Source organism: Amblyomma americanum, chromosome 4 (genome assembly GCF_052857255.1).
Source record: "Amblyomma americanum isolate KBUSLIRL-KWMA chromosome 4, ASM5285725v1, whole genome shotgun sequence".
In the NCBI taxonomy this organism is placed as follows: Eukaryota; Metazoa; Arthropoda; class Arachnida; order Ixodida; family Ixodidae; genus Amblyomma; species Amblyomma americanum.
In genome coordinates, this window is record NC_135500.1 from 111816972 (window position 1) to 111838981 (window position 22010).

The 22010-nt window shown below is 45.9% G+C and overlaps 1 long non-coding RNA gene across 1 annotated transcript; it reads left to right on the top strand.

Annotated features, from left to right (window-relative positions):
- Positions 1-5307: 5307 nt before the first annotated feature.
- Positions 5308-11306, top strand: LOC144130307 (uncharacterized). The gene is made up of 2 exons (XR_013314061.1): positions 5308-5421; positions 11100-11306. It is a non-coding gene; the product is annotated as an uncharacterized LOC144130307 (long non-coding RNA).
- The last annotated feature ends 10704 nt before the right edge of the window (positions 11307-22010 follow it).

Sequence of the window (22010 nt, forward strand, 5' to 3'; positions counted from 1 at the left end):
ATCAATGTATAATGCTTATTATGTAGAGGCTGGCTTGTTGGTTACACATATTGACGACTACAGCCCGGTCGCAACAGGGACAAGAAAGATTCACATAACCACAGGCGCTGAACAACAACATCGTTTATTGCATTGAACTGGTTTATATCGGCCCAGTCTTGTGACAACACAGGAAAACAACTTTCCCGTGGCACAATTATCTCGTTGGCGCGTAACCTTCCCTCCAGTCATTGACATGTTAATGGGCGCTTAGAAAGATCACCTTGTTTTTGCTCAGATATATGGACTGTTTGCTGACATATTTATCAGAGAATCTTGATATTGTCTGACCTTCTAATATCACCCTTGTGGTGGTGTCGCGGCACTTGCACAGAACGGCCGTGCTTTCAAAGGCAGGTGTGCAGTTTCCACATTGGCTACTGTGCTTGCTTAGCTCACCCGCGTTAACATATTCTAGGTTTCTGAGATATTCCTGTAGCCTTTTATTCAGGCATCTCCCTGTCTAGCCGATATGGATATTACCACATGAGAGGGGGATTGAATAAAAGACATCTTTTTCACAACTTACAGGACGCGGAATATGCTTCGTCACGCTGTCTGGCTCTCTAGTCACGTCGGAATTAACCTTTCTACTCAACTGATGGAATTTCCTGTGCCCCATAACCTGAAAAAGATTGGCAACAGAGCAGGAGTTGATGTTGTGTTTTGGGCACCAAGGAAATTGCATCAGTTCTGTAGAAAGGTTCATTCTCACGCAACTAGATAGCCAGACAGCGTGACGAAGCATCGTCCGCGCCTTGTAAGTTGTAAAAAAGATGTTTATTCAATCCCCCTCTCATGTGGTAATATCCATATCGGCCAGACAGGGAGATGCCTGAATAAAAGGCTACCGTAACTTCGCAGAAATCTAAAATATATTAACTCGGGTGAGCTAGGCATGCACTGCTGCCAATGTGGAAACTGAACACCTGCCTTTGAAAGCGCGGCCGTTCTGCGCAGGTGCCGCGATACCACCACAAGGGGATAGTAGAAGGTCAGGCAATATCAAGATTCTCTGATAAATGTGTCAGCAAGTCGTCCCTACACCTGAGCGAGAAAGAGCTGATCTTTCTAAGCGCCCATGAGCATGCCAATGACTGGAGGGAAGGTTACTCGCCAACGTGATAATTGTGCCACGGGAACGTGAGTTGCTGTCTTCCTGTGTTGTCACGGGACTGGGCCTATATAAGCCATTTGTGGGCAATAAACGATGTTGTCAGTCAGCGCCTGTTTGTGTCAATTTTTCTTGTCTTTGTTGGAAGTGGCTCTAGGCCTAAACGCCATCCCTTCGCCTCTTCAGAGTTTTCCTGATTTCCGACATTATAAGAAAACCACTGTTTCTTTTTTGGTGACGGTGATGGAAGTGGACGCTGTTGAACATCAGTCCGGTCAGTCAGCCGCCGCCGCCCAGAGGAAACGTCTTGACCTCCCGAATGACGCCAGCAGCTAGGCGACCGTGGTGTACTCGGCCACCAGTGATGACTCTTCGGCTGTCGACGGCTTCTTCCGAGTCGTAAGCAAGAAGGCCAAACGGAGACTGCTCAAAGGTGAGGACTCGTTTTCGTCGAGTACGTCCACGATCACTAAGGAGCGAGGATCATCGGCACATACTGTCCTATTTATGCCACAGACTCCCACCGACAATCTCAACAACATCAATAGGCAAGCCACGTCTGCGTTCCTGGTGGCCCGCGCCCGGGGAGCAATTAAAGATGTGAGAGTGAATCGTTTTAGGAATGTCGTCGCCATTGATGTCAAGGACCGGAACGCGCTTGAGAGTTTGAGCAACATCAGAGCGCTCGGCGGCATCAGCGTTCGTTCCCATGTCCTTCTAGGCAGTGGCACTAGGGCAGGCGTCATTTACGACGTCGACGTAGCCATCCGCGACTCTGATCTGCCCATTTTGATTCAACCAGCTACCGACGGTGTAGCCATACTGCAAGCCCAGAGTCTTGGGAGGACAAAGTGCACCAAGTTTACTTTCCAAGGGGACTGCATTCCAACGTACGTGAAGGTTGGACACTTTCGGCATGTAGTTAGGCCTTTCGTCCCGAAGCATCTCCAATGCCGGAAATGCATGAAGATAGGACACGTGAGTAGTGCGTGCATTTTCCCCATCGTGTGCCCACTGTTTACTCAGCCACACAGCGGTGATGCTTGCCGGGCGAGAGTCCTTACGTGTGCCAGTTGCCGCGTCCCTCATGACGCTGCCTCAAACGATTGTCCTCGCCTGAAAAGGGAAAGGGCGATACTCAAACAAATGACAAGAGACGATTCCACACATGGAGAAGCTGCCGTTATTGTGCGACGACGTTGTCGCCCTCGTCACAGACCTAAAAGTGTAGCGAGCATTGGAGAGGGTCGTCCAAGAATTTCCGCAGCTTGTCCTCCCCCTCCGCATACTATTTTAAGGATTGGGAGCAATATCACTGGCAAGGCACAGACGCTTGTCGCAGACAGACCTTGGCTATCCCTGCCTGAGCTACACACACCCGCAGTTACCAAGCAGGCATTGCGTACTCAGAGTCCCGAGCCCATTGCTAATCAAGCGCAAGTCACAAATCCGGTCCAAGACCGGGACCGGCAAGTGACTTGGCCATCGCTCACGAAGAACCCAGAACCCACCCCAGCACCGCACACCCAGTGTGTTGAGCCTACTGCTTGTCGGGTAGTAGGTAAGAAACCAGACCAGGTCGCAGAGAAGCAAGTGATTGCAATGCTAAAGCCAATCGTGAATGCCATGCGTGCGCTGCTCTCCAGCATGCACATGCCAGCTGCACAGAATGCACTTCAGATGCTGGATTTGTTGAATCCAGTGCTTGCAGCTGTCCATTACCTGGCACAACGCATCCCCCAGCCTCATCCTTCCGAGAAGTACGATGCTTACGTTGTCATCAACATTATCAGCCTGAACGGCAAGTAGCCTTTCTTGACACTGAAACATCTGCGCTGCCTTGTGATGGAGGGCCCTCGATCTGTTCCACTCAGGTCGCAGCAGTCGGCAGCCCTCAAGGTGTGCAGGCTAGAGCTGCGGCGGCCTGTGACTTACAGTGCTTGTGTAATTGCCTGTCGTGCTTGCAACGGACCGCATTTTTCTACTTCTTATTCTTTTACGCCCCCCCTTATCTCTCTCCCCCAGTGCAGGGTAGCCAACCGGAACATATTACTGGTTAACCTCCCTGCCCTTCCTCTGCCACTTTCAGATTCAGATTTATTTCAACAACACTTGGTTGCCCAGGAGACGAACAAAAAGGCAATCAAAAGTTGCCTGACGAAGCGTCCGCCCCCTTTACACTCTACCACTGAGCAGTGGGCAGGTTTAACCAAAGAAAAACAGATCATAACACCAAAGAGGCATTGCATATAACATTATACACGAAAACATCAAAAAAGAAAAAACAAGAAGAAAAAACAGCACATATTCATTTAAGGTACACAATTAAGAAATGCTGTAAAAAGTATATTCGCAAGTCAACATTTTTGCACAGAATTGCACATAAAATACAAATATCGGTGTGACTGAACATAACAAAAGGCAAGAAGAGCTTAACTAGGCCGGCCAAAGTAAGGTTTTCTTTTCTAATAAAAACATGGATTTTTCTTTTTTTTTAATATAGGACAGATTGCGACCACGCTGTAGTCGTCAATATGAATAGTGTTTTTTATCTGGCCCATATTTATCGACTTTAATGCCATGAAAAGTACTGCACTAAGGCGGTTTCTGTCCTCACTAGGTACGGCATATATTCTGCACTCCTTATTGTTCCACATTGTCCGTCCAGCCGCATAGTCAGATATCTTTGTGACAGTTAAGATCCAATCAAGCCCCATATTCTACTTTTCATGCCACCATGAAATTTATCTCTGTGCATAGTCAGAAAGTCGCCATTCTTCTTTCGCACTTTCTGAATTTCTGCCCTCCTGGCGCCAAAGGATTTGAGCGACCTTCTTTTTTGAAAGTGTAAGGCATACATGCATGCACCCGTTCGAAATGACCGTGTACTCTTCGCAAGAATCTGATTCAATTTTTTTATTGGAAGCTGCAGCATGCCTTCAAGTGTAATTAATTGACATTTTATACCCGTCTAACCTCTTCGCTCTCATTGTCCTGTTGCTTGTCACTTTTACTTCACGGCCTCCTTCTTCCATTTCTATGCTTTCTTTTACCTTTCTATTTTTCCATGTGCTTCTGACCCACCATCAAATGGCAGTAGAGAGACGGTGTGCATGTGTGCTCATTACCCCGATAGCGTTAAACGTGGCCTTCGACGCGTTCTCCAGTGTCTGTAGGACGATAACTCCCCACTGGTCAGTAAGGGCAGTGGCACCACAACCGTCGCAGTGAATCATGCTTGGCGTCGACGAAAGATGTCACACGGGGAATTGTACGAAGTCGTAACAACATTCCACAATTATCACATAGTGCTTCGGAAGACAAAAAAGCAGCTGTGTTGAAAGCATAAAAAGTTGAGCTGTAACTCGAACGGCTGCCCTTTTGGATCGTGAGCCGGCGCCCTATCCCTCGACCACTGAAGAAAGCTCGCCGCCTTGGTTAAAGAAAGGCAACGTGTATCCTGTGGTAAAGAAAGAAAAAGAACATACAAAAATGAATTTCCAGAAAAAAAGAAAAGAGCAGTTTCCGTGTCTGTGAAGTGATATGCAAAGAGAGCGACAGGCTGCTCGAGGGAAATCTTAACGCTGAGTTTAAGTGTTCCCCAATTTCTTGTTGTTTCCGCTAGGTAACTCGCTAAGTGATTCAACATCTTTCATCACGGAGACTGCCCGCTTCAAGTAACTGAAATTCATGGAAAGCTTTTATTGATAGCGAAAACAGTCTTACATTCTGAAGTAAAGCTGACCTAAGCTTTTTTGGCTAAGGGAACTATAAGCACGCATAAATGGACTTTTCGTTGAATTCCTTAGCATTTTTTTATAGCCAGCATTTGTACTTTGAAAACCCCGTAAGAGTTGTTGAATTCTTACACAGAAAATTCAGGACTTAAACGATACGCAACCGCAGAAGATCCCAGAGGGAAAGCGCCTATTGTATTCAAGATTGCAGCTGCACGAATTTCGTCCCAATATTTCGAACGTCTGCTGTACTTTCAGAACCGCTCCATTGAATATACGCTCTGGCAAATCTACCGCGTCTTCAAAGAAAGTGCATTCAATAGACAGCATTCTAGTGTAGCTGCCAGCTTGGTTCATTTGTAAACTTAGGTTGAAAGCTTAATATGGATATTCAAAGATTGAAGGCCACAAAGCATTTTTTCATCCCCGCACAGCATCAACCTAAAATTTAGACGCATTCGCCCATTATGTTACTGGCAGTTCTGTGTCTCCTTGTTGCTACAAGCTCCTCTATGTGGACGACTGTAAAAGGTGAGAAACTTTGGCTCAGTATGGAGCCTTGTAAATACCAGACATTTTGCTCGATGCGGTGGCATGAAGGGTGTTGCCAAAAATAACGCACAAACGACAGATAATCGGCCTTTAAGCGTTCATGTTACTCCGGCATCCATTCCTACTTGATCGATCTGGACTATCTGGGGCTCCATAATACTGACTTAAAATTGCCATATGGGGATATTCTTGGATCTTGACGACATCTCGTGTATACACGGCGGTTGCAATGCGAAAGTGAGAAAACTTTAGCTTATACTTCTCAAGCTTACATCCCAGCCAAAAGTGATGGCTGTCGTTATGAATCTCCGGTAGCACAAGCAGCGCTCGCGTAGCGCGCGTTAGGAGTTAGCTAAGCTTCAAACTAAAGAGCTTTCGAGAGCTAAGCCCGTTTTTTGTTTCCAGAAATCCTCGAATTAAGTAAACCCTTATTTTTCATTTCTTTTATACTTGCTCGTGGTCGTCGCCTAAAGATCACGTGGCCTAAGGTAAAACACTGTCTAACCAATGCCATGACGACCATGTTGCAAACATACACAAATTCTCTACGGCTCAGACGTCAATATGTGTGTGTCGGTTTTAGTTTCTCTGCATGGCAACTTCTATCGCTACTTTAGTGCTGATGGCGCGTGAATGAACCCATAAATGCGCATATATACTTCAGTATGCATGAAGATTAAAAAGTATGCACCAGCTGTTTCTGGCACCCATTCGTAATAGTGTGGACAGCGAGCACTCGTGCTCCTGACCTATAATACCTTAGGTTTGTAAATGTGGACGTAGATCGTGCCCCTTCTGAACTCAGTCCCCCTGTCAGATAGGATGATTGGCATAGTTAGCCTTGTAGCGCAATTAAATAGCGCAATAATATCGGCAGCGATGTAAGTTAAAGGAGAGGCACCAGCAGCGATAACTTTCCAGTTGTTTTTTAATACGCACGCACTCGCTTATGTATGCCTATTTTCGTCAAAAACCACGGGAAAGAAACTTCACCACCACACTCCTTTATATTGGTTGCAAACACGGTAATGACCACGCTAAATGACCTCCAAAGACGCAGAATCGTGATCTCCCAGGGATAGTGGTGGTTTGCTCACCCAGGCAGAGCCACCTTTATTGGTGCGATAGGCTGCCGCCGACTCCGTAAAAGTCTGATTCATATGTCTTCTAATGACCAGTTTCCTGGAATGTCATGCCACGATTATACTGATGACACTGCAGAACAAAATTTGTTAGAAAGGGGTAATTACTCATCACTGTCTACTCAAGCGCAGCCATACACTACAAAGGAAAGCTATAGAGCTTTCTGAGAAACTTTGTATATAAAGAGAAATTAGTTCTGATCAGGGTTTGAACGAAGAACCATCCCTCGTTCTGTGTTATCAGCTCTACAAACTAAGCTAACCAGTAAAGCCAGCAGATGGCATGGAGAGAGTATATGATCAATAACTCGAAGTGGGAAGGTAGAGCAATGTTTAGAGATGTGTTTAGGGGAATACTGGAAACATTGGATGAACCAAACTTAATGCAACTGTATTATTAAGACAAAAATTGCACACTTTACACAGCAATTTAATGTACCTAAGAAAAGCACAGCAATTTAATATACCTAGGAGAAAACATATCCAAGATCCTTGGACAAAATGTTTGAATATTATTTAACTGTAAAGTATACTGGTGTGGAAATATTTAAGGTAATATTCAATTCTACCAATAGGTAGCAAATATTCTATTTATAGTGTTTCCATCGCTCACATTGAGCACTTAAGACTGCCATAGAAAACCAATGGGAAATATTTTTGACAATATCAAAGTCATTAACAGCAAAAAAATTCAAGCCTGCCGACGGGAGATCTGCTGACAATAATTGTTATAGAGAAATTTTTAAATATATGAAAAATTGCGCTCATAAATTATTTTCCCGTTCAAAAGTGCTTTTATACAGAATTGTTGAGTATGGACATTTTAGAGGGGAGAGGATGTATGAAGAGCATAAAAATATTTTCAAACTGCAGTTACCAGATTAAACAATTTAAAAAAATACCACCTAGTTGCACAATGTTTACTCTGGCATTCTATAATTTCAGACGTTCGTTGATGGCCGTCGAGGCAGGAAGGGTTGTCTCATTTGATATGCGTGATACGAAATACATAAAGAAAGCATCTGACCTGCCGAACGGTTTCTTAACCTTAGCAACCCGATATCGACGCGGCGATACATACGCGGGCAATGGGTTAAGGTCAGTGCGTAATTGCGGGTGATATAATAACTCATGAAAAAGGCACAAGCGAAACCTCTTTTAGAGAAACGACGAGTGGGGTAACTTAGTTTTGGACGGCACGGTTATTATGCTGGCGGTTTTGTTATAGTTGTAAAGAATGAAACAAGTAAAGTTACTCCAAACAAGTTCCAACGAATGCGCTAAGTTTATTTCAGCGCAATCCTGGACTGGCGTGGGGTCCTTTAAATTTCGGTTGTGCTGAAGAATTATCAAGCAGAACTTTGAAGATTGAATAGACTTCTGAAAAGGCTGTGCCTTAACTACCCTAACTTCCGCATGCCATTTTTAATTGTAGCGCAATGTGAACATTCCAAGTGAGACCGGAGGTGAAGTGTAGGTCAAGATACTTGTAAAATGACACAGAACTAAAGGGCGTGTTACAAAGAAGCACACGGAAACTTTGTTTATTGTTCTAGATACATGCATAATCTGGCACTTGCTAACCTTCAGAAAACAGCCAGAAAACACTCCACGCGAAAAAAAGCTGCTTTAAGGAGCGACTTGTGCTTGGTTGCATTGTGATCTGAAGTTACTTCGATAAAAATTCCACAGTCGTAAGCGAATGAGTGAATTCTTTATGCACAGCGAGAAGGTAAGCTTTTCGAAAAAAATGAAAAATAAAAGCTGTCTACAAATGGAGCAGCTCGGTACACCCGAGTGAAGTGGGACGGCCTTCGATGATTGGTCGTTAACTGGAATAACTTTCTAGTTGTGAGGAAAACTTCAACAGAGACAAGAATTTTGGAATCAAGGTTATTGTTGTGTGGTTTTTATAGTATAGTAATATAGTAATAGCAATAGGATTAAGCTGTGCCTCGTGGTCAAATAATTTCAAATCTTTGTTGAGCTACAAAATCTTATTAAATTTTAGATTCAGTTTATGTATTATGAATAATAGTTATTTTTCTTCGAACTATGCTTTGCGGAAACTATCAAAATAAAAAAATGAAATTTTTAGTATATTTGTTTTTGTGTTTTGTGTAGCTTTCCCCAATGGCTTTCTCGATATTCAACAAAAGAAAAAAAATAAATTTTTCTGGGTTTTCTCTGTTACCCCGCCCCATTAGAGAACGGCATGACGGGTCAACATAAAATGCTCCAAACGAAGAGAAAATTAGATACACGACGCCTTCGACACAATAGGCCACCTTGCTAGCGTGCCTTACGCTGCTCGCCTTATCGCTTTGCTACCTACATTCGCCGGTCGACTTCGTACTGGTGCGCAAATACCAATGACCTTTCACATGCAGAAAAGACGACAGCGTCGTTGTATTGCAGTCAAATTTCTCAGATTGCGCGGCAAGGAACCGATGTATTGAATAATTTGTCTAGAAAACCTTTCGTTGTGAACGCCCTAGGGAAGCGCGAGAATGCGATTCCTGGATTTTAACTTGTTCCGTGGCTTGAAACATATTTCTAGAAAGTGTTCACTACGTCCAAATATGACCTTGCTTAGATTTGGGTAACCCTATATCTAATTTGTGAATGATGGCCTTGCCGTGTCTTGCATCCGTGTTTAATTACGCAAGGCTTCTTTTGCACCGCGTTAAACAAAAAAGGAAAGCGTAGCGGGGGCGTGGCAGAAAGTTATGTGAACGGGTGAGAATAAGAAGTTTGCGGGGTTTAATGGACAGACATTGGAGAGGCTGGTGATGATTACTGAAGAGAGCCTGAGCGGTTAGGCTAGGCTCAGGGATGGTTGAGTGTTCGGGTGTTACAACCGGAAGACTGCGAGTAATTTGTCGGCAAGACGAAATTGCTTGAGGAAAGGGTTCGCAACGAAACTTAATGAGATAAGCGTGAAACCTTTGCTGCCGTTCCATACGTTCTCTCGCTGTAACACCCACTGAATAAACTTTAGGGGACAGATAAGCTCCGCCTTAAGGGTATGGCACGACAGACTTAATGGGTCTCTTCAGCGGCCTGAGGTTCTGTTTGCGTAGTACTTCCCATACGCAGAATGGTTCATTCTTTCACCATCGCATAACGCTTAATCTACCCTTAAGAGTACAATGCGACAGCATTAGAGATCCCTGCCGCGCAAGTACACCCACTCTTTCGTTTTGGTTCTGCTTGCATGCCCACATATGAAAAATTGGCCATTCTTTTGCTTACTTTCATAGACCACAAGTTGTCCTCATAGCTCTCCTGGCGCACTGTCGCAGCGGTTAACGATGCGCCAGTGCCCCGGCAGGTGGCAGCTTCAAACACAGCCACCGGTGGGGCTTATGAGACCCATGCTGCTCTTGCAAAACTCCCATAAGGCTCACGCGCAGTGTCACATTGTGCAGGTTTCAACTTTATTGAATTTATTTAGATTAGTATAATTGCCACGTGTTACGCGGAGGAGGCAACTCACAACGTAGCCTGCCAGAGTGGCCAGACTGTTGACGTCTCAAGGCCACATGACCTACTTCGGCCGATCAATAATTTAACTGCTGCCTGCCATGGTGGGCAGTATGCTCACAGTTCGGCGGGCAGGTTGCCACTTGCAGTGGGGGCACGTTGGCATGGCGTCACACGTCACGGGACCCTGGTGGCTGGTAGGCCGCCTGCTTTCCTTGGCACGCCATCGCCTTCGACGCCAGGTTTTCCAACGAGGGGGGCCCTTAACGCTATCGTGTTAAAATGAGGCTCGTAGTTATGAAGTTGGCGCCGCCTTAACTATAATCGAAATGTTGGCGGCATATCTGCAGCAGTGAAGCTAAGACAAAAGACGAATATATAGAGCACTGCTGGACACGGTTGTAATGTGAGGCACAAAAAGACACGTAAAGCATGGCAAGGCAGGGTAGTTGACTGAGTGATATTGCATTTCCTTTGACGGATACTAAGTTGGCAGGTCATGCGGTTTAAACATCCGGCTAACAGGGCGGAAATACTGGCTCGAACATTGTGGTCGCGCTTACATTTACTTTTTGTTAATTTGCATGCGTAAAGAAGAAATTTTAAATGACGAATTTTAAGACCATCAGAAATATAACGAAGAGTCAGCCTGCGTGAGGAAACCTCTACTAACCCTGGGACAGAATGAATTTTCTACCTGGAGAATAATTTTCTAGAAGAATAACGTGTTTCTAAAATGATATGTTTTGGCGGTTATATTTTTTTTTGCTTGTCTCAAGCATGCATCCTAGACACTTGCCTTGCCGGCATAAAGTCTGATTCGAAAATAGGCACTGGTTGTGTGTTTCCCTACTCTTTTATCCTCGTGAATTCGCGCTCTTTAGTAATGAACTCTTCCTCGCCTGAAAGCGCTACTCAAATAACAGCAGTCTATCTGTCCAACAAGATTATCGGATTATTTTGTACTCCGTCATAACTATTTTGGTGGCTTTGACTTCCTCCTAACTTCTTTACTTTTCTTTAAAATAGGCTGTCCACTTTGGGAGGTGCACATGCACTGCAACATGACCGGTGGAAAGGCAGAATATACATGCCCAGGTGTGACGCCACAAAAGTGCTACCCAGGACGAAATACGTGCACTTGTATGGCCCTTTACATGTCCAGGAACCGTGCAGGCGAGTGCGTCCTGAAGAAGCACTGCTAATGACGCCAAAATAAAACACGATGAACAAGTTGCTCTTCAGTGCAATTTTTTCACGTGAGCTATCCTTTTAACTCTTGGGATTGGTGTTGGACCTACGTTTCCCACGTGGCACGCGTCAAGACTGAAAATAAATAATTGAAAGTAATTGAAAACTTCTTTATTTCCTTCAGTGTCGCTTTAGTGTAGCTAGTGCTTTCGTGCTGGCTGTTAACTGGTGTAGTGTTTTAAAATTTTTTTTTTTTTTTCACTAATCAAGCAGAACAGATCCTTCGGCAAAGTGCTCGCATCACTCCACTGTCCTAACGGCGTGGTGATGGTAAAGATTTTATTCAATAAAAACTCTTAGGCGATCCTTGGTGGATCATTTGGCAACGTTAGCATTTTCTCCAACAAAGGAATAAGCCGGGCTAGTTGGTACATTCTTTGCATGGAAACAGCGCAGCAGACGGGACCAAGTAAGGAAGACACACACACGCGCGCTGTGTGTGTGTGTCTTCCTTTCTTGGTCCCGTCTGCTGCGCTGTTTCCATGCATAGCATTTTCTTTTGCTGCAGATTCTGCTGTAGCTAATGCACGTCTATGAGGTATTAGCCATTCCCTGCTTCACATTCATAGCTCACTGGGAGTGCTCGTTCGACTCCTGGCGCAGTGGCACCGCGGTTGACCTACGTGCCACTGCGCCGGCAGCTGGCTGCATCGAACACAGCTGCTGTTGAGGCTTGTGAAAAGCAGTTTGCTCTTCCCGAGCAACCCTCTCGTGATCAATCATACATTTTACTGCTATCTGCCGTGCTGCGCATTCCGCTCATAGTCCGAAGAGCATGTGCCACTTGCCACGATGGACAAACTTTGATATCACAAGGTTCTCACACCGCGTCACGCGTCACCCCTGTTGCAAGACCTTCTCCCACTGGCGTCCAACGTCCCAGTGCCTTGCCTGCATATGGGCCCAGTATCGCGCTGTTGTCTGGGACGCGACACTGGCTGCCGATAAAAAAACAAGCCTGGATTAAAAACTAAGAACCACAAAATATTTCGCAATGAATAACGAACCGTGAAAAAGTAAGAAATGAGGACGAAAAGGTAGGTAACTGCAAGACTTCAACAAGCGCCATCTGACCACCAGCCAAAAAACTTACCCTCTAAACCACGCAAACTGACTGCAGTTAATTGATTTTCCATGTCAAATCTGACTGCAGATTTCAGCGCCACATGCTCATGTCGTGAAGCGAAGTTGCGGCCGCCGCTATACGATTACCTAGGAAGGAGTGCTGAAGCTGCTTGTCGGCTCTCCGTAATTTCTACTGATGTTCCGAATCTATATGCGTGCAGTAGTGTGAATGGAGGCATCTTACCATAAACATTTTCACAGCGCTGACTTTTTCGAAGATGATACAGTGATCAGCGTGCTCTAACCAATAAAGGGCTTGGTGCAGTTCCATATGGGATATACAAGTGGCCCATCCGCGATGGAAACTAAATTTGTGCATTTTCCCGCATGCACAAACCCAGAAATATCTTTCTCCGACAGAAGTGAATTTTGCTGACCGTCGGTGCTTTTAATCAAAAGTAGTGCTTAGAACGTACTGGTTTCGCTTGCGAAGACACTGAAGGGCGTTTGTATTTGCAATAGGTACACACGTCCGTTTCCGCTTGCACAAACCCTTCTAATGCAAACAGATTGAAAGAGCTCTGCGTGCCCCGAATATGGAGGGGTAACTTCCAATTGGGACCGCAGCGGTGGCATTGTGGTTGAGCATCCGTCTCGCATGCGGGAGGTGCGGGGTTCGAGCCCCAGTGCCGCCGGTTACCCACCGGTTATACATTGGGTACAAGCTTCCCCTGGCCTGGTGCTCGGCTCGATCAGGGTGAAAAACTTGGGAAATGAGTCTTTGACCCAATCTTGAGCAAACAAAAATACCTTGTGCCATGGCGCTCTTTGGCCGCCGAAGCCTTTGCGCCATAAAAATTCGCCATCATCAACTTCCAATTGGATGAAGGTTCAATTTTTCCATTGGTAAAGATATTGTTATGGCCTCGCGTATAACGAATGCGGAGGCGACACATTGGAGAAGAAATTTCAAGGCTTTTATCAGTGATCCTTTAGCTACGGGTGTGACATGCTGATTTCAATTACATGTTTTGAACCATGCTTCTATTTTTTTCCCTGGTAACAGTTGGTATAGCTGGATGACAATTTATAAGCTGTTAATATCAGGCGTCCACACACTTGTCTGGAGTGCTCGAACGGCGAGCTCTACACATCTCAACAACATGAGAACAAGACTGATGGCGACTGTCCATGTCCCCTCCTTCCTCGGTGGAAAGTAATGGGGTGCATCAGTGCGCTCGATGCTGAAACGGTACCGTTCAATAATCCTGGGCTACCTGCGGTACAGATTTCTCATATTGAGTACCAGCAGAAAGACAAAGGTCTCGACTCTTCATAGTGTGCAAGTGGAAGCTCTTCGCATATCTCCTTGGAATGCCTAAATGTGCCTCTACAGCAGCAGCTGTTGTCTTCGCCTGAAAACATCCAATTACTACATGCACAGCTGTTGACAGCATGAGAGCACATTTCGGCATTTTACACGGGTCCCCTGTCATCATCTCCAACTCTTTCGGTAGTCATGCCACGTATTGAGTTCATGAAAGTTATTGATGCTCACCGCTCTATCCTCATATCGCGTCATCCCTGCCTCAATACCATGCCCACCCTTATGGAGTATACATAAACCTTTGGTGCACCTTTCCATTTCTAGAATTATGAATAAACCTGGTGTATCACTGGCTGCTCCCAATGAGATCGCAGTGGAAGATATGCATTCTAAGAACAGTCAACGCATACATGTCTACACAGATGGCTCAGTTAAATCAACCATTTCCGCGGAGTCTGTGGTGATCCCGCAGAAGTCCATGTTGATAAAGGTGAAGACGGCCTACCCCACTTCCTCAACTGGCATAGAACTACCTGCCGTTCGGGCTGCAGTTGAATTCAAAAGCCAAGAATCTCTATATCAATGGGCACTTTCACTGATTCTAATGCAGGACTTCAAGGCCTGGAAGCTGCTCTACGCCGCGAAAAGCATGATCAGCTTGTTACAGAGATTCGTGGAGAGTACCACGTCGCCATTCATAAAGGTCATGACATCATTTTTGAATTGCTGGGAGGACACTGCGGTATCAAAGGAAACAACCGCGCGGAAGATGCTGTACGACCTGTCCACAATGACGGACTTGAAGTCAGCATTCTTTTATCAAGAGTTAACGCTGTGGTGGGCTTCGCAGGTTGGCACTGAAGATCACACTTCGTGCGCGGAACATTTGCCACTTTTTTAACCGCCGCCTCAAGGCATTGGACCCTAGACTGCACGTTCGCCTTTCTCATAATATACAGCGTCGCGAACCAAGACTTGTGTGCCATCTATGGCTCGGTGTTGCTTTTACAAAGCAATACAGATTTCGTATTGTGATGACGACAGACCAAGCTGCTTGTGAAAGATGTGGCTGCGAGGACACAATCATGCGGGGGGGGGGGGGGGGGGGGTCTTGTTCTACTTTTGCAACGTAAAGACATACGTTGCGCTGTGCTCTGAACGGCTGAAATCCTCGCCCTCTAACAGAGTATGGGGTCCTGGGGCCATAGCCACAGCAGTAGACTTCTCTCAAGACCCGCAAGGCGCTGTTTTGCTACCTCAGAGCGACTGGCTAGAGGGACCAATTCGGGTTGTGCACCTCACTCATTCTATCTTTTTTCTGTTCAGTCCCCCATTCGTCTTCCCGTTTGCAGAGTAGCTAAACGGAACACCTTCTGGTTAACATCCCTGTCTTCCTCTTGCTCTTTATCGCGCTCTCTCTCTCTCTCTCTTCAAAGACATGATGTGTTAAACACGATCCAAGGAAATTTGCATGCATCACAAGGTTAAGTTTAGAACTCTAGGCTCGTCGTAAATGGCACAAATGTACGCCCCGGCACGCCATTCAAGCGCTCTACACAGGTTAGTGGACGACTGTACATGCGGGATCAGCCTCGCTGTGGCTTATCGGCAATTGCTGCGCCATAGTCATGGATTTCAATTACTGTGCCTCCACCACTGTTCGCCAAGATCAGTGTCCTCCAAAACTTTCAACATTAATTGCGCACTGATCGCCACTCAGTCCGGGAGCCCTCAGGGTACACGACGCGAGAAACGTCGTTCAGTCTCCTCAGGTTTACCAGGGCTCTCTCGTGCTGGTCACCAAAAGGCGGGAAAACTAGAAGAAAATGGTTCAGATCATCCACAACATCACAGTGTACGCACATAGTTGAGGTGGTGCGGTGACTCTTGTGCATCCATACGACGTACAGGCACAGTTCGTGCGCAAGCGATGGAGTGAGTAGCTCTGTCGCGCGAGAAGTGTCGTGTAACGCAAGAGAGGTACGGAGGCGGCCGAAGTGCAGAAAATTGATGCATCGCTAGGTGTTGTGCGAAGTTCTCGGCTTTCGGGGCAGCCACTGAAGATGGATATGACCGGGCTTCTTGGGCAAGGTCAGACCCCGTGTTACCGGCGATTCCTACGCGAAATGGTAGCGACTGGAAGCAAGCTGTATATCATTTGCACTGTAGCTTGATCAGCCACGTTAGAGACCGGAGGCAACATTTTTAGCTCGAGTGCCTCGTTGCAGGCACTCGAGGGCAGACTTGCAGTCATTCAGAATGATGACACTGCGTTCACAGATAGACGTACATTTAAAGGTGTATCCAGACGACGGACCACGGACCTGTTTTGGCACGCGGACAAGTGATCACGTGGGGTTTTGCTTCCGGTCTACGAGGTCCGCGCATGGTCCGCGGACCGGATCGCGCGAGAAATGCGAGAGCATTTTTTCTGGCGGCAGACCACGGACTTTTTAGCCTACTCGCACACATCGAGTCTGGCAACTACACCACACTGGTCTTTCCCGGCTCGGCTCGGTGCTCCCGGCAGTCGAGGCGACACCAGCGAAAGTAGTTTTGTTTCCACTGTTAACATGTCAACGTGGTCGGACGACGCTACGTTTCACTTTTTAGCCTTAGTACAGCTTGATGGCTCGTTCATAATCGGGCATTCGGCGGCGACAGCGAGCGAAATTAGTAGCAACGTCGGCGCTCGCGACGTACACAGATATGGTTAGAAAAGAACAATTGACGCTGTCTACATGCCATAAGCGTATGCACTATAATGTATGCTAAACGCAGGTATTTTTTGGCATGCTACAGCACTTCTCACATTTCCCACCTTTAGTTCAGCGTATGCAAACACACACGGAAGTATACGCTCAGCCTTGTGGCTCCATCTAGTTTTTAGGACGGGTAACTATTTCTGTCAACAAACATACGCTCCGCTTAAGCCTAGAAGGGGCACAATCGTCACTCTAAATAAAAAATAAAGCAAATATTTCAGTCCTACGTCTTCATATAGGCGAGGTGAGACCAAGCGAGAAATGGGTGCGCCATTTATTGCCAGTGAACGCAACAAAAAAGGCAGTAACAACGAGAAATCCAGTCCGAAGCGAGTGGTCCACCTTGGAAGTGCGCCGCCATATTTGCCTCCGTGGGAATGCTACCTCCTTCTCACCGCGGCATAAATCTGTCCCGTACCGATCGTGCTTTCCGCTGGGTATTTAGGCGGAATATCTGCCGCGGATTCCGCTTGTTCTCGCCGCCGAATGTCTGTCGAAGCGTGAGACGAGCGTTGCTGCAGGCTGATCGCAGAGGCTTGGTCCGCCTTGTCGTCTGCTCGTTTGGTTCGTCGTTTGGATGCTGTCGCCGGCCAGACCCGGCCGGGCCACGCACGGTCGACCCCACGTGACCGGTCCGCAGGCCAGTCCGTGGCCCGCTGTCTGGATATACCTTAAGCGACTTTGCAATAGGCAGTGATTCAACCGAAGCTGACGAAATTACATTTCAAGGCACCCAGCCTAAGGTATATCACGGTCAGGCACTCGAAATGCGGCTAAGCACTACTGCCCATCCATGCTCACAAAGCAATCAGTGTAAAGTTGTATGTCGCGCCTGTAGACTCCGATGAGATGTTCAAGACAAAGAACTTACCTGCGTCAGAGGCAGCTATCGTTCGGAGCACAAGCATAGGTTTTCGAGGCGCCATGAATAACATAAAAAACTATGGCTGGTCGTGCCTACACCTGTGTGTCTCATCAGTAATATATTATATCACAAATCTTAGTCGCGGAATAAATAATTGTGGTTTATATCGCTGCGTTATGCTCTCATTTTTGTTATATTTTCCCATCAAGGCAGCTAGAAGCCGTAGGCTAGTCTTGTTCCACTGTATCATTTTGCTCACGGTTGTTTTTGCACTGCGGAAAATTTTGCTGCGTTGAAATTATCTGCTACGTGTTCCAAACCTAGCAGCACCGTCCTAGAAACCACGTGCCACTCACAAGTTGCTCTCAAAGAGACGTGTTTTTCATTGTTCGCTTAACCATACATCGATTCCGGGCTACTTAGACTCAGCAGTTCTTGTCACGCAACCAGGAAAACGCAGCTGCGGCTAGCTGCGATATGTGAGTGGCATACGCCCGTCACTTCGGCTGCTTGTTCACCTGAAGTGCAACTGAAAAAGGGTTGACCTTTCATCATTCTTGGCGTATCGTTGGTAATGATAATTTTAATTAAATTTTATTCCTCTTTACTTTGTCCTTTTCCAATAGTTTAGTTAACAAGGCGTTTTCACAAATGCAGTGACCTGTCACTCAGTGCTAGAGACGATATCAACCGAATAAAATAGTTGGTGGAAAAAGAATGCCCACGTGATCATGCTATGTGATGCAAGACATCTGGGTTAGCGGTATTGATTGTACATTTTAGTAATATTTTCATCGCCAACACATCGCATGTTTGAATTACATTTCGCCGCGTCTTTTGTTGTTCTCCTGCTGCGTCGTTTTCCGCTGGGTGGAGAATTGTATATAGCCTGCCAAATATTCACTGCACTAGAGAATTGTTTTTCAAGAAAAAGCTTATGAACATTTTCAGTCTTCATGCTTATAGACTGCTGCGCACCTGTATTATAGAAAAGCGAAAATGCTGTCATGGATCCCCGGACATCACTCGGACCGAAAGAATGAACTAGGCGACAGATGTACCCATGCAGACGCACATTTAATACACCCTACCTGATACGAACACTAGCACACAAAACTAACTAACAAACAATAACAAAACACAAAAACTACCAATAACCACTACCCGGGAACACCCAGTCAACTAGCGTTCGGCGTGCGTGCTCATAGTTCGGTGATGATGAAGCGTTGCATGGGTCCAGTAGCCGGCGTCGAGGTGGCGTTCCAAGTGCTCAGGCTGGCGTCGCTGGCAGCGTCGTTGGCGGCATCGTACGAGCTCCCGGTCCAAGTGCCCTTGGGGGTGATGCTGGTGCTGTTGGCGTTGGGGGCACCACCCGGATGGGTGGCAATAGCGCTGGAGACACCCCTGGCCGTAGCAGGTGACTACGTCATTCGTTGACTTCCCGAACGGCAGGGAGTTGACTTCCCGAACGCGGCGGGGCTTATGTCGCATAGAAGAAATCAAATTGCATCAGCATGACAGAAATCAATCGTTATAAAACGTAGAGCCAATGCGGTGTGCATGCATTTGTAAAACAATAACGTTAGGTAACTACAGGGATGAAATAAAAAAAATAAGCCAAGAAAGGGAAAATTATACCAGGTATATGAAGATCAGCCCTACTTCTAAAATAAGAATAAAGATAATAGTAAATAAATAATGGACCCTATTCAGGGCTGGTGCGTGTTTGAAAGAAATGAACAAAAGTGCACTGTACGTTCACAAAGAGAAGTATTGAAAGTAAGCATTTACAAGATGCAACAATCATCTGGCAGAAGTAAATTTCAAATGAGCTCTTTTAACTCGCTTAAAGAAGTTGTGGGGAACTCTGCGTGGAATTTATTAAAGTCACACGGTGCATAGCATGCGCGTGTTCCTTTACCGTTGTTCGTGAAGATTTGTGGCAGAACAAACATTTCTATGGGGCGTAATGCTCTTGATTTACACTTGCAATTTTTAAAATGTTGAGGAAATACTGCTTGCTGAGAACGTCAAATGCAAGTTGTTTCTGCACATGTAAAATGTCTACGTGAAGCATGCTGTCTGTTGCGGCCTTTCCTTGCTCACGAGTACCATATATGACGTTAGCGAAAATCCTTTGCGGAATTATATTTATTGATAGTAATTGTGAACAAGACGCTAGCACATAAACAGCTATTCCAATTATATTTATTGATAGTAATTTTGAACAAGACGCTAGCACATAAACAGCTATTCCAAACCTAGGTACTGAACACCTAGTCATTTATAAACTAATTTTATAACTCAAGTCGCAGATTGCGCGTAGCGTTTTTGGACCAACGCAAAACGTTCACTCTTGCACATGGTTTCGTCGAATGTCAAACCCAGATATTTAAAGCTACTTCCCAGTTTTAATGGAGATCAATCACGCAGTTGGCAATCAGTGCCATGGCGGCGAATTTGTTCAGACATCGAGATTGCTGTATGTAGGTTAGGGTAGCACATCAGAATTGTTTTCCAAGCTGCCTTGTTATAAGTCTCACTGGTAAGGGTGACGGCAGTGTAGTCTGCATACAAGGAGTGCTCATAATTGGCTCCCTGAGTCCGTGGGCACATCAACCGCGCTTTGAGCTACGTGGTGGTAGTGACAAAGAGATGAGCGCTGCTTGAGCTGGCCATGGCAACGTTGTAGCATAAGCGCAAAACTGGAGAAATAGGCCGCCGGCGTTCTTTGGGCTCATTGGCTCTGGCGTTGACATGTTAGACTCCGTTGATTTTGTGGAAAGGAAAGGTGCATAACTGGCTCTCTGGGTCAGTGGACATCTCAATCGCGCTTTGAACGAAATAAAAAATAGCGATGGACTTCACTACGGCGTGACTATTCTTCACTTCCGGGTGCCAGTAAACGACTTTGCCAGCATTTAGGACAGCTAATCTTTCGTCGTGAAAAAATGGTTCAGTTCTTTGTTTATTTGAGCGGTCAGAGACCGTCGATCATAATTTTCTGCGCCGACAACTAACAGCGCAGCTAACGGAGCGTTATGTGTTGCACGTGGCATTAACACCCTTAGCTCGTTGATCACTGCTTTTTCAGTGTTTTGTATACATTGTCCTTCTGAACGCCCGCTTTCCGTGTCGATAAATTAGTCAGGTAAATTCGTAAGAAAAAACAGCATCGTGTCCTTTGGAGTGGCCTCGTATGCCAGGAACGGGCTCAGAAGAATGCGGGTTCTTTGCTAAACCGCGTCAACGAATCACTGGCACTCCTTCTGGAAAGACCTACTCTCTCGTGTTGACATTCGCAAACTCTGTTATTCTTTTCTCTCCCGTTCATTAGTTTTTTTACTCTAGGACACCTTGTTTTATTGTCATAAATAGTTTGTGCAGGGCCGAAATGAATGGGCTGTGCTTTTACATACTACCATTTTTAGTCAACTTATAAATAATATATCGTTCCTGGCTAGCTCTGCAAAAGTGTTTCATGCATCAGGCCACAATGCAGTAAGCAACACCATATGATAAAACGCAGTTACCCCATCCGTCGTACAACGCTTGATACGGGCTGCCCGCGCAGACCTAGTGGTCATCTGCTAGAAGAGGCCTGCCCACAGCTTGGCGGCGTACCTCGCTGTTGTCATCGGCCTTCTCGTAACCAGCACAGCGAAAGAGCTGAACAACGGAGGAAGAAGGAGAACGAACACACAGTGCAGCGTAACAGAGAATGAAAGTACAATGGAAGTGTAAAGAGAGCGAGGAGAAAAACGAAATAGGAGCGTACGACCGTACGGCTGCCGCCTAAACACGTGCTTCCTGCCGGCGACCCGCTAAGAGATGGCGCCATAGTATAGCGCGTACCGTCGTACATTCGCACGAAGACAGTTTTAGGGGCAGCACATTGCGGCGCGCGCTGCTCATGCTGAAACTCAGAACTGCCTTTGTTCTGCACTGCTTGTTCGGTCTGCGGTCATCTAAGTTTCAATTAACACAGTAGCTTCGTTCAAAAATCACATTACCGAGAAGCTGAATCATTGGTCATTTTTCAGTCACTATTTCTAATTGCCTTTCTTAGTATTTTCTTTTTTCTACTATATTTAGCCGTTTCACAAATCTCCCGTTATTGATTAGTTCAATTAGCCGCTACAGCAGTAAAAGCTAATGTGTAGTGTGCTATACGACCCTTGCCCTAACCCTCAATTACTTTTGCAGGGCGACGAAGGTAACCTATTTGCACACCTTCTGTGTCCATATGTACCAAATAACATTTGTAAACCTCCCCTGCAGAGAGTTCCATTTTCAAAATTATTAGCGAAATTGACCTTAAACCAAACTATCGCTTTTGTCATACCGTTCTTGCCTTCCGTGAGTGCCTATTGTATATACCCACATAGCAGCTACTGACGAACAGCAGGCCTCAGTGCAAACGTTGCATAAGAGCATTCGTTTCTTCACGCTGTGTCAGTGCATGTGCTTGTAAGTTTCACCGGATTCATGGGAACTTCAATTGCCGCATATACATCGTGTTCCGGAATTAACCGCGAGCGGTAGAATGCACTTTATAGCTAAACAGGTGAATTCTTCGAGCTCAAGTTTCGCCCAAAAGTTCCATTTGTTCGGCAGAATTGTTTTATACATTTGTTTTGGGTACTTGCCAGAATCAGTAAGAAAAA